The sequence below is a fragment of the Ursus maritimus genome, unplaced genomic scaffold (genome assembly GCF_017311325.1).
Source record: "Ursus maritimus isolate PB19 unplaced genomic scaffold, ASM1731132v1 scaffold_20, whole genome shotgun sequence".
NCBI classification, from domain to species: domain Eukaryota; kingdom Metazoa; phylum Chordata; class Mammalia; order Carnivora; family Ursidae; genus Ursus; species Ursus maritimus.
The window spans coordinates 21,737,398-21,745,865 of NW_024424453.1; positions in this window are offsets into that span (position 1 = coordinate 21,737,398).

Below are 8,468 nucleotides of genomic sequence, written 5' to 3' on the forward strand. Positions count from 1 at the left end.
AAGGAGACCCCCCCCCCCCCCCCGGGAGCTACAGTCATGAGAGACTTAAATTCAGAGGAGAGAAATAGGAAGAAGACGAAGACATCGCTGGTGAAGGCGGCGAGGCACAGCAGAAAGACGTCAGGCGGTAGAGATAAAGGCCTGGGCCACCATACCCTGTGTGAACCACGGAGCCCGTGTGCTGACCAGATGTGCAACTTGGGTGTTGTTCTTGGATGAAAAATGTTCCAACGTGACTCTCTGACCCTCCAAGAGATTCTTACTTACTCAGCACCTTTAATGCATTTCTTTCCTGCTTAGACTAGCTAGGATGCCTTCTGTCATTTCAACAACAGATGCAACGGATACATTCCTGCACTTTACGTGCTGATATGCTGAGCCCTTTGTGGTGCCCTAAATGTGCCAGGTGGTTCTCTGCAGATCTGCAGTACTCCACCTCCTCCCTCTGTCTAAGGTTTCCTCCCCACCCTATGCCCTATCAACCAGTTAGGAGGCTTTGGGCTGCAAGTGACAGGAAAATTGTCAGAAAGTGACTTAAACCATTACAGTTCATTTTGTCTATAAAAAAGAAGTCCTTATGGGTGTTAAAAAATCAAACTATATGATCCAGCAATTCTGCATCTAGATATGTACCCCAAAAGAATTGAAAGCAGGGTCTTGAAGAGATTTGTACACCCATGTTCATAGCAGCATTATTCACAATAGTCAAAATGTGGAACCAATCTAAGTGTCTATTACTGATGAATGGATAAGCAAAATGTGGTATATACATATAATGGAATATTATTCAGCCTTAAAAAGAAAGGTAATTATTTTTTCAAGATTTCATTTCTTTTATTTATTTATTTACTTAGTTAGTTAGTTGTGAGACAGAGTGCTTGAGTAGGGGGTGGGGCAAGGGAGGAGGGAGAGAGAATCTCAAGCAGACTCCCTGCTGAGCATGCAGCCCAATGCAGGGTTCAATCTCATGACCCTGAGATCATGACCTGAGTCAAAATCAAGAGTCGGACGCTTAACTGACTTAGTCACCCAGGCACCCCAGAAAAGAAGGCAATTCTGACACATGGTACGCTATGACTGGACCTTGAGGGTATTATACCGTGTGAAATAAGCCAATCACAAAATGATAAATACCATATGATTCTACTTTTATGAGGTGCCTAGAGAGTCTAAGATTCTCGCAGACTGGACATTATTTTACTTGTCTTCGACTCTTTAGTGCACATAAAACACAGAAGAACATAGAAGGCACTTACTGAATGATGAATGATGAATAAATGAATGAATGAGTGAGCAAATGAATGAGATGGCCTATTCAGAGAAGCTGCTAATAAATGAGCTCAGAATTCTGAATCTAAAACCCACAAGGGAAACCAGAGTAGACCACATAACCATACTGGGCTGAGCCTGGGCTTTGCAGAAAGCTTAGGTGCAGAGAAAAGGCACCGCCTCAGAAGTCAGACGAGGAAGGAGAAAGGGAAGGAGGCAGGCCTGGGGTTTGCAATCCTCCCCCTGGGCTGGGGCTGTGTATGTCACAAGCAGTTCATTTTTGGCAGAGGTAGCCAGGAGAGCAGAAGTTCATGGGTCGAGAACTATTGTCTAGTAGTGGGCTAGACTGAAACATCTTCAGTTTTTTGTGGGTTGTTCTAGAAGCAACAAAACTTTGATTTCAAAGTCGCAAGTTGTTTTCCTTTTTGCTATTACGATCTAATCTCCAGGCAGCCATATCAGCCTGTGGCTACACATGAAGTCCTATTAACATCATGAAATCAAAGTTCTTGATCTTGCCTCCACCTTCCACTCGCCCAAATAATTCAACTTTTCCCCAACTATTTATTTCCAAGAGTGCCCAAGGGGTCAGTTAGACTGGTAGAGCAGAGGTTGCTGGGTTTGTTATGTTTCTCCTTTTCTGCTCTAGGTCCCCTTTGCCACTGTGTCTACCCAGGCAGTAGCTTGAGGGACTTTCACCACTTTATGGTGCCTGCTGTGACAGTGTTAAGGCCCAAACCAAGAACATTGTCCTTCAGAGCTTACAAAATGCTTCTGGTATCAGCAAAGCTGGTGAGAATGGCCATCTCCCCAGCTAGGCCCCAAAGTAGCACTGCTTGGACTCAGAATCTTTCGTAAAATCAATTCTTAGCTCTGGTTCTCATCACTTTCCATTGGGCCCCCAACTAGTCTAAGATGCCAGGTTGGAAACAGGAAGAGAGATTTATATTTTAGTTAACTCAACAGATACTCCCCAACTCCTTCTTCTTTGTTGTCTCCACTATGGAGGTCAGTAAAGCTACATATTGCCTTTCTGGCCACCCTGGCAGCTAGGGTTGGTTACATGAGCCAGTGAGACACGAGAGGGTTCATCTTTGTGCTTCCAGAAGACTTTTTTTTTTTAAAGATTTTATTTATTTATTCGACAGAGATAGAGACAGCCAGCGAGAGAGGGAACACAAGCAGGGGGAGTGGGAGAGGAAGAAGCAGGCTCATAGCGGAGGAGCCTGATGTGGGGCTCGATCCCATAACACCGGGATCACGCCCTGAGCCGAAGGCAGACGCTTAACCGCTGTGCCACCCAGGCGCCCCTCCAGAAGACTTTCGCCTTTCTTGGTAGAAGGATAGATGAGCCTGTTGCCACACCTTCTCCCTGTGGCTCTCTGCCTTCTTTCTCCACTGAACAAGGATACAGTGCTTGGAAATGCAACAGTTGTCTTGTGACTATGACAAAAAGACCAAGAGAATTCTTATCCCTGAAATCTTTGAGCCTCTGCACCAGCTTTGAACTGCATTCCTCCAGGCTCCTTGTGAAGGAAAAAAAAAAAAGATGCCTATTTGTTTAAGGTACCATTTGTCAGTTAGTGAAGCCAAAAGCATGGTCTTAGCTGTTACAAGTCTGACTTTTGCACATTTTGTGCTGATAATATGAAACCATCTCTTATAGTCCAACTTGTTCATTCATAAATCACCTGATGGACACTGCTCATCACTTATTGGCCCTGCATGCCATTTGCTGCTACTGGAGGAAGGAGTCTGGTCTCCACCAAAGTGCCGGGGGTATCTAAAGGTAGTTACTTTAGGTGGCATTTTTGCTAGGACCAGGCCTGGGGGCAATCTCCCTCTGGCACTGTGTCCTATCTCTGAGTTCTTTTTCTTTTCTTTTCTTTTTTTTTTTTTTAGATTCTATTTATTTATTTTACAGAGAGAGAGAGAGCGAGCAAGTGAGCACAAGCAGGGGGAGTGGTAGGCAGAGGGAGAGGAATAAGCAGACTCCCCGTTGAGCAGGGAGCCCAATGTGGGGCTTGATCCCAGGCCCATGGGATCATGACCTTAGCCAAAGGCAGATGCTTAACCCACTGAGCCACCCAGGTGCCCCTAATTTTATGTATTTTATATTGAGAATAAAAATATGTATTGAGGCTTTTCATGAATCTTCTAGAAACTTCCAAATATTCAACGTTATTTTTCCATAGTGTCTGGAATTCTTCAATAGGAATTCTCTTAACTTAAAGGTTTTTAGGAACCCAAAATCTATGATTTGGCTAATATTATGGTATGTATTTACTGCTGTTTAAGAATTAATACCACAAACTTGAAAAAAAATGTTTAAAATGAAAAAAAAAATTCGTGTTTGGGAAGAGAAGATGTAGGGAAACAACTGCCCCTTCCTCCATTTTTCCATGTCAGGTTTTCTCACCTGTGGGACTATTGACATCTTGGCTGGGATAATTCTGCGCTGTTGGGGATTGTCCTGTGCATTGTACGATGTTTAGCATCATGTCTGGCCAACAGCATCCCCCAGTTTTGATCATCAAAAATGTCTCCACACTTTGCGGAGTGGCCTCTGGGAGGCATCATCACCCCCAGTTGAGAACCCCTGCTTTGTATGAATACACCGCCTGTACAATGGCAGCGTCATGTATTTGTAAACCTGTCAAAACTGCCAGCAGTGTGGATCAGACCCTGAGGGGGTTGGGTTCAAAAAAGCAAAGTCCTCATAGGAATTCTACTTTCAATCTCAGGGAATATGAATGAGAGCCAAGGATGCAATCCAGAACAGCTCTTACCAAAATCCCTTTCCTCTTCTCTAATATCCAACCATTCCATTCCTCACCCTTTTTTCTCCCCAATAGTGAGCTCTCCCATCCCCCCATCCTCTCCCTCCATCTCCCTCTCCTACACGATGCGTCTGAACACATCCATGCTCCCTGCTCTCCGTGGCCTCTTGCAAGAGGAGTTGGCTCTTTCATTCTTTCTCCTTACAATCTACCTGTGTGGCGTATACCACTTCGATTCCCCCTTCCATTCCCCTGATTCTGCAGTGAAAGTCCCAAAGATCTGGTCTGGACCCTCCAAGCTCTTCTCCACAGTTGGGTGTGGGTGGATGGGAGGAACTGAGCAGCTAAGCAGCACCAAATTTAGCAACGGGGAGGAGGACGGGGAAAAGCTGGCAACACTCATATGTGTGAAGGGTTGCAGATTTTTTCACCCTCCTCACAAATGTGCAAAGAAGATGCAGCATTTTCATTTCTCTAAAATAGTTCTTGTCTTCCTTATGAGCCTCCAACCACTGAAGGGAGAGAAAAGTCTTCTGGCACACAATTTAAATAGACATTTTAGGTGAATGGTCCTTCTCTTGAGGTAAAACACACTTAGTCTGTTTGGTATCTATCCTTCTTTTTGGTCTTTTCAAGATGGTGTCTGGGTTTTTGGTGGAGTTGTGGCTAATAGACCCTGCAGGGACAGAGAAAAGATAGGATCCTTAGGTCCATGCAGAATCTTCTACATCTTTGCTGATTTCTGCTGGGGGTGGGTGGTCTGGACATTCCCTGAGTTGTATTCAACCCATCCCTGGAAGTTCTGTGAGCACCGAGGAGGCTGTAACTACAGTACCTATGGTTCGGTCCCTCCTGCCTCGGAAGGCCTGCTTGTGCTCCCTGATGACTCAGCCTCTGCTCTGGCTGCTGCTGCAGACCCCACATCCTCCATCTGGCTCCTGCCTAGGGTGTCCACCCCCAGCCTTATTGCTGATTCACCTTTTCCTTGGCCTCTGTGTGGAGGCCTATTGGCTCTCGATTCAACGACTTTCCAGGCCTCTACTCTGGAGCAGATGGGAACTCCTTGGTCCAATTTATTCCACGCTGGTCCTGGAGACAGCCCAGGGAATTCTCTGCTACTTCGCTCCCGGCCGAATCATGCTATGCTGTTGAATTAAACCTTGAGGGAGCCACTCCCACGGCGGGGCCAGCCAACCTGCAAGGCCGGGCCCTCCCAGAGTTCCACAGATGAAGTCGTCAGAAACCTTCAACCTTTCCTCCACCTGCTTCGCAAACCTTGCCTTGGGTGGAATCAAGAGAAGGGAGATTAGGCTCACCTCGAAGGCCTCCACGGCTACCTCTGTCTCCCTTTTTTCCTAGATAGCCCACTAGAACGGATAGGGTGGGCGTTCCTCTTTCTCTTCCTGTTTACTCCAGGACGTCCCTGTGTAAAACTCCATGATCAAGTTAACAAGAGAGAGAAAAGAATCTAGGACATCTTTTTTCTTTCATAAAGTCTAGCTTTTAAGAACATCTGGCCGAAAATTTCAAAAATCTTATTTGGAAGCTGATACTTAACTTTTCCTTCCCTTTTCTCTTTTTCTTTCTGTTCCTCCTGGAACAATCCTAAGCCTCCCTGAGGCAACTGGAAACTCTGGAAGTATGGGGGTGGAGGGAGGTCGGCATAAGGAAATATAAGAGAACATCGTATTTGGGTACTTCAAAACTCTATTATCCCCGTTATAGACATTGATAATTTTTCCTACCAGATGTCATGTTCTAATGTGGTTGTTCCATTGAGGCCTGCAAGGCCGAGACCGCAGCCCTGTGGGTAGACCGCGTCTGTCCAGTGAATGGCCGGAAGAAGATGTAGGTCCGCAGACAGGAAACCAGAATTCTGAGGGCAAATCTTAACAGAGAGGAGAAAGGGCTCTTTGCTATCTTCGGTGTCTCTTGGCCTGAACTCACAGGGCCCTCAGGACTAGGACGGTCTTCCTACTTTCTCTCAAATGGAGTCAGGCCAGGCCTTGCAAAGGGAGACTTCTTTGTAGCGTTGTGTTTCTCTGACTCTACATGTCAAAAGATCCATGTAATAAAATGTTTTTAATGTGAGGACCAACGTAGGGTTATCAACTTTTTATTTTGCCAAGCAAGATGTTAGAAACAAGCCGTTACTTATATCATCAATGTTTACTTTTTTAGAAAAAAAAGGTCTTTTAACACCTAAAAAGCTGGTGATTTTGTTTTAAGGAAGGCATCATTTATTGATGAGAAAGAAAGCCACTTCAGCTGCCTGGAATGGCATGGCAGAAAGGCATGGAACAGAGGCAGGAAAGAGAGATAGGCAATGTCTATTCCAGCGGCGGTAGTTCTATTCCTTTGCCTGCTGGATTTGCACCGGGGCCAGTGGGGAGCGGGACTGAAACGAATTTAGAGCATGTCACGGAGATCCTTGAGTAATGGGGTGAGAAACTAGAATGTCAGCTTTCAGAGAGCTAGAGTTTCTGGCTGCTTCATGAGAAGGGAACTGCCACGAAGAAAACCATATTTGGGAAATTGAAGTTATAGGTTATGTGCAGCCTCTGATGAAATTATGGCATTTTGAGGGAGAGGCGCTAGAGGAAGGAAAGGGATTTTGGAGAGAAAGGATGGAACCCATCCCATACTTTGGCTTAAGTGTAACATTTCATGGGAGCTGAATAGTGCCCTTTTTCTCTGTCTGTTGGTTATTATGTCTGTTGGTTACCCTGGCAGGGGTGATTTTAAGAGTGTCACAGATACTCCTAATAACTTAATGGATATGCACAGGGTAGATTTTAACATTTTAGACAATTCCTGTCTTATGCTGTACAGAGCTTCGTTCCTCCTGATGTACTCTTTCTGCCTTGAATCACCTTGTCCTAATGTCTATATCAGTATATGGCTTGTACTCTTCCTTTGGACCACTTCCCATAGTAAGTAATTATCTCATTAATGTCAGCATTTCAGTAATGGTTGTTTCCTCCACTAGACCATAAGGTCCAAAAGAAGAGGGTCCATGTATCTCCTTCACTATTGTGTCTCCAGCGCCGAGCCTGGAGCCCGATCTTTGATAGGTACTCAGTAAATATTTACTGACTGAGTAAATAAGTGAATGAATAAGTGAATTTACCTCTAGGAAGAATGAGTAGAATCATCCTCATCAAGTACACTTTCCTACGTGCCTCTTCGTGTGGGCTCCTGGGTTATGCTGTGACAGAGCGAGGTTCTGGAAGGCCGCAATCAAACACAGCCGAACACCGGATCCCGTGATCACTGCTGCAGGAAGTGGTCTTGGCAGCTGGGGCAGCCTTCCTCCCCCAGCTCGCGTTCCTGAGGCAGAGGGCTAGCGCAGTGCCACCTGTTGGGTAAAACAGAACGTCCAGCTTTTTACCCAATGACAGAGCTCTTCACAAGTAAACACGGGAGTCCTGTTTAACTTTTGCTGGTCTAGGATCTTTTCTGGCGTTTAACATTTTTTTTTTTTTGCATTTCCAAATTTGGCTTCACTTCATCAGCCAAACTTACTGTTTTCTTACCTTTTCTCTATTAAATAGTAGTTGTGTTTAATGCCATTGTCTACACTTCAGATAAAGGAATCTTCTGTAATAAACTGTAGTCAAATATCTACGACACAAGTGTAGTCAGAGAATGGAACTATTAATAAAGCTACCTTGTGTGCTATGCCTGAGCCACTCGCAGACACAAATATTTGTGATAGAAAGTACATTCTACAGTGATGGTGTGCCGACACTTTCATCGATAGAAGATTATTGAAAAGACACTTCAAGAACATGCAGTCCTTCAGTCATTATTGTAAACATCTGTTATTATGCTGGAAAAGCATGAACATAATGGTTAACAGAATCCTGGCCAAAGCTATTACTAATTATGCTTCATAGGGACACATAGTTTTAAACACTATACGTCAAATGCATATGCACACCTTGGCCGATTTGTCCATTTTAGGAGAAATGCTTATTGACTCAACTAATGTTGAGTACTCGTGGTCTCTTGTCCGTGGATTTATTACGCCAGTGTTAAAATGGAATTGTTGCCTTGTGTAGCTCTGCTTAGTGGACAGATTCCCAAACTCTTTTTTAAAGTTCTGTGTTTCGGTATTTGATATTTTGATACCTTTCCCTTCCTTTTCTGTCTCCTGGTTCCATATCAGAAATGGAACCTCTATATGATTCTTGTATTCGGAGAGATGGGAAGGGGAGCATATTTTCTTCTTGTTGATTCTAGGAAATATTTACATATAACAGATATGAACCATTTGTGTGTACATGTGATATACTGATATTTCCACCTAGTCTGTGTACGTGCGTGTGTAACCCTGTTTGTAGTATTTTCATCGTATAGAAATTGTCAATATTTATGGATCCATTCTCTTTTCCTTTGTGATAATTGTTGTCATCA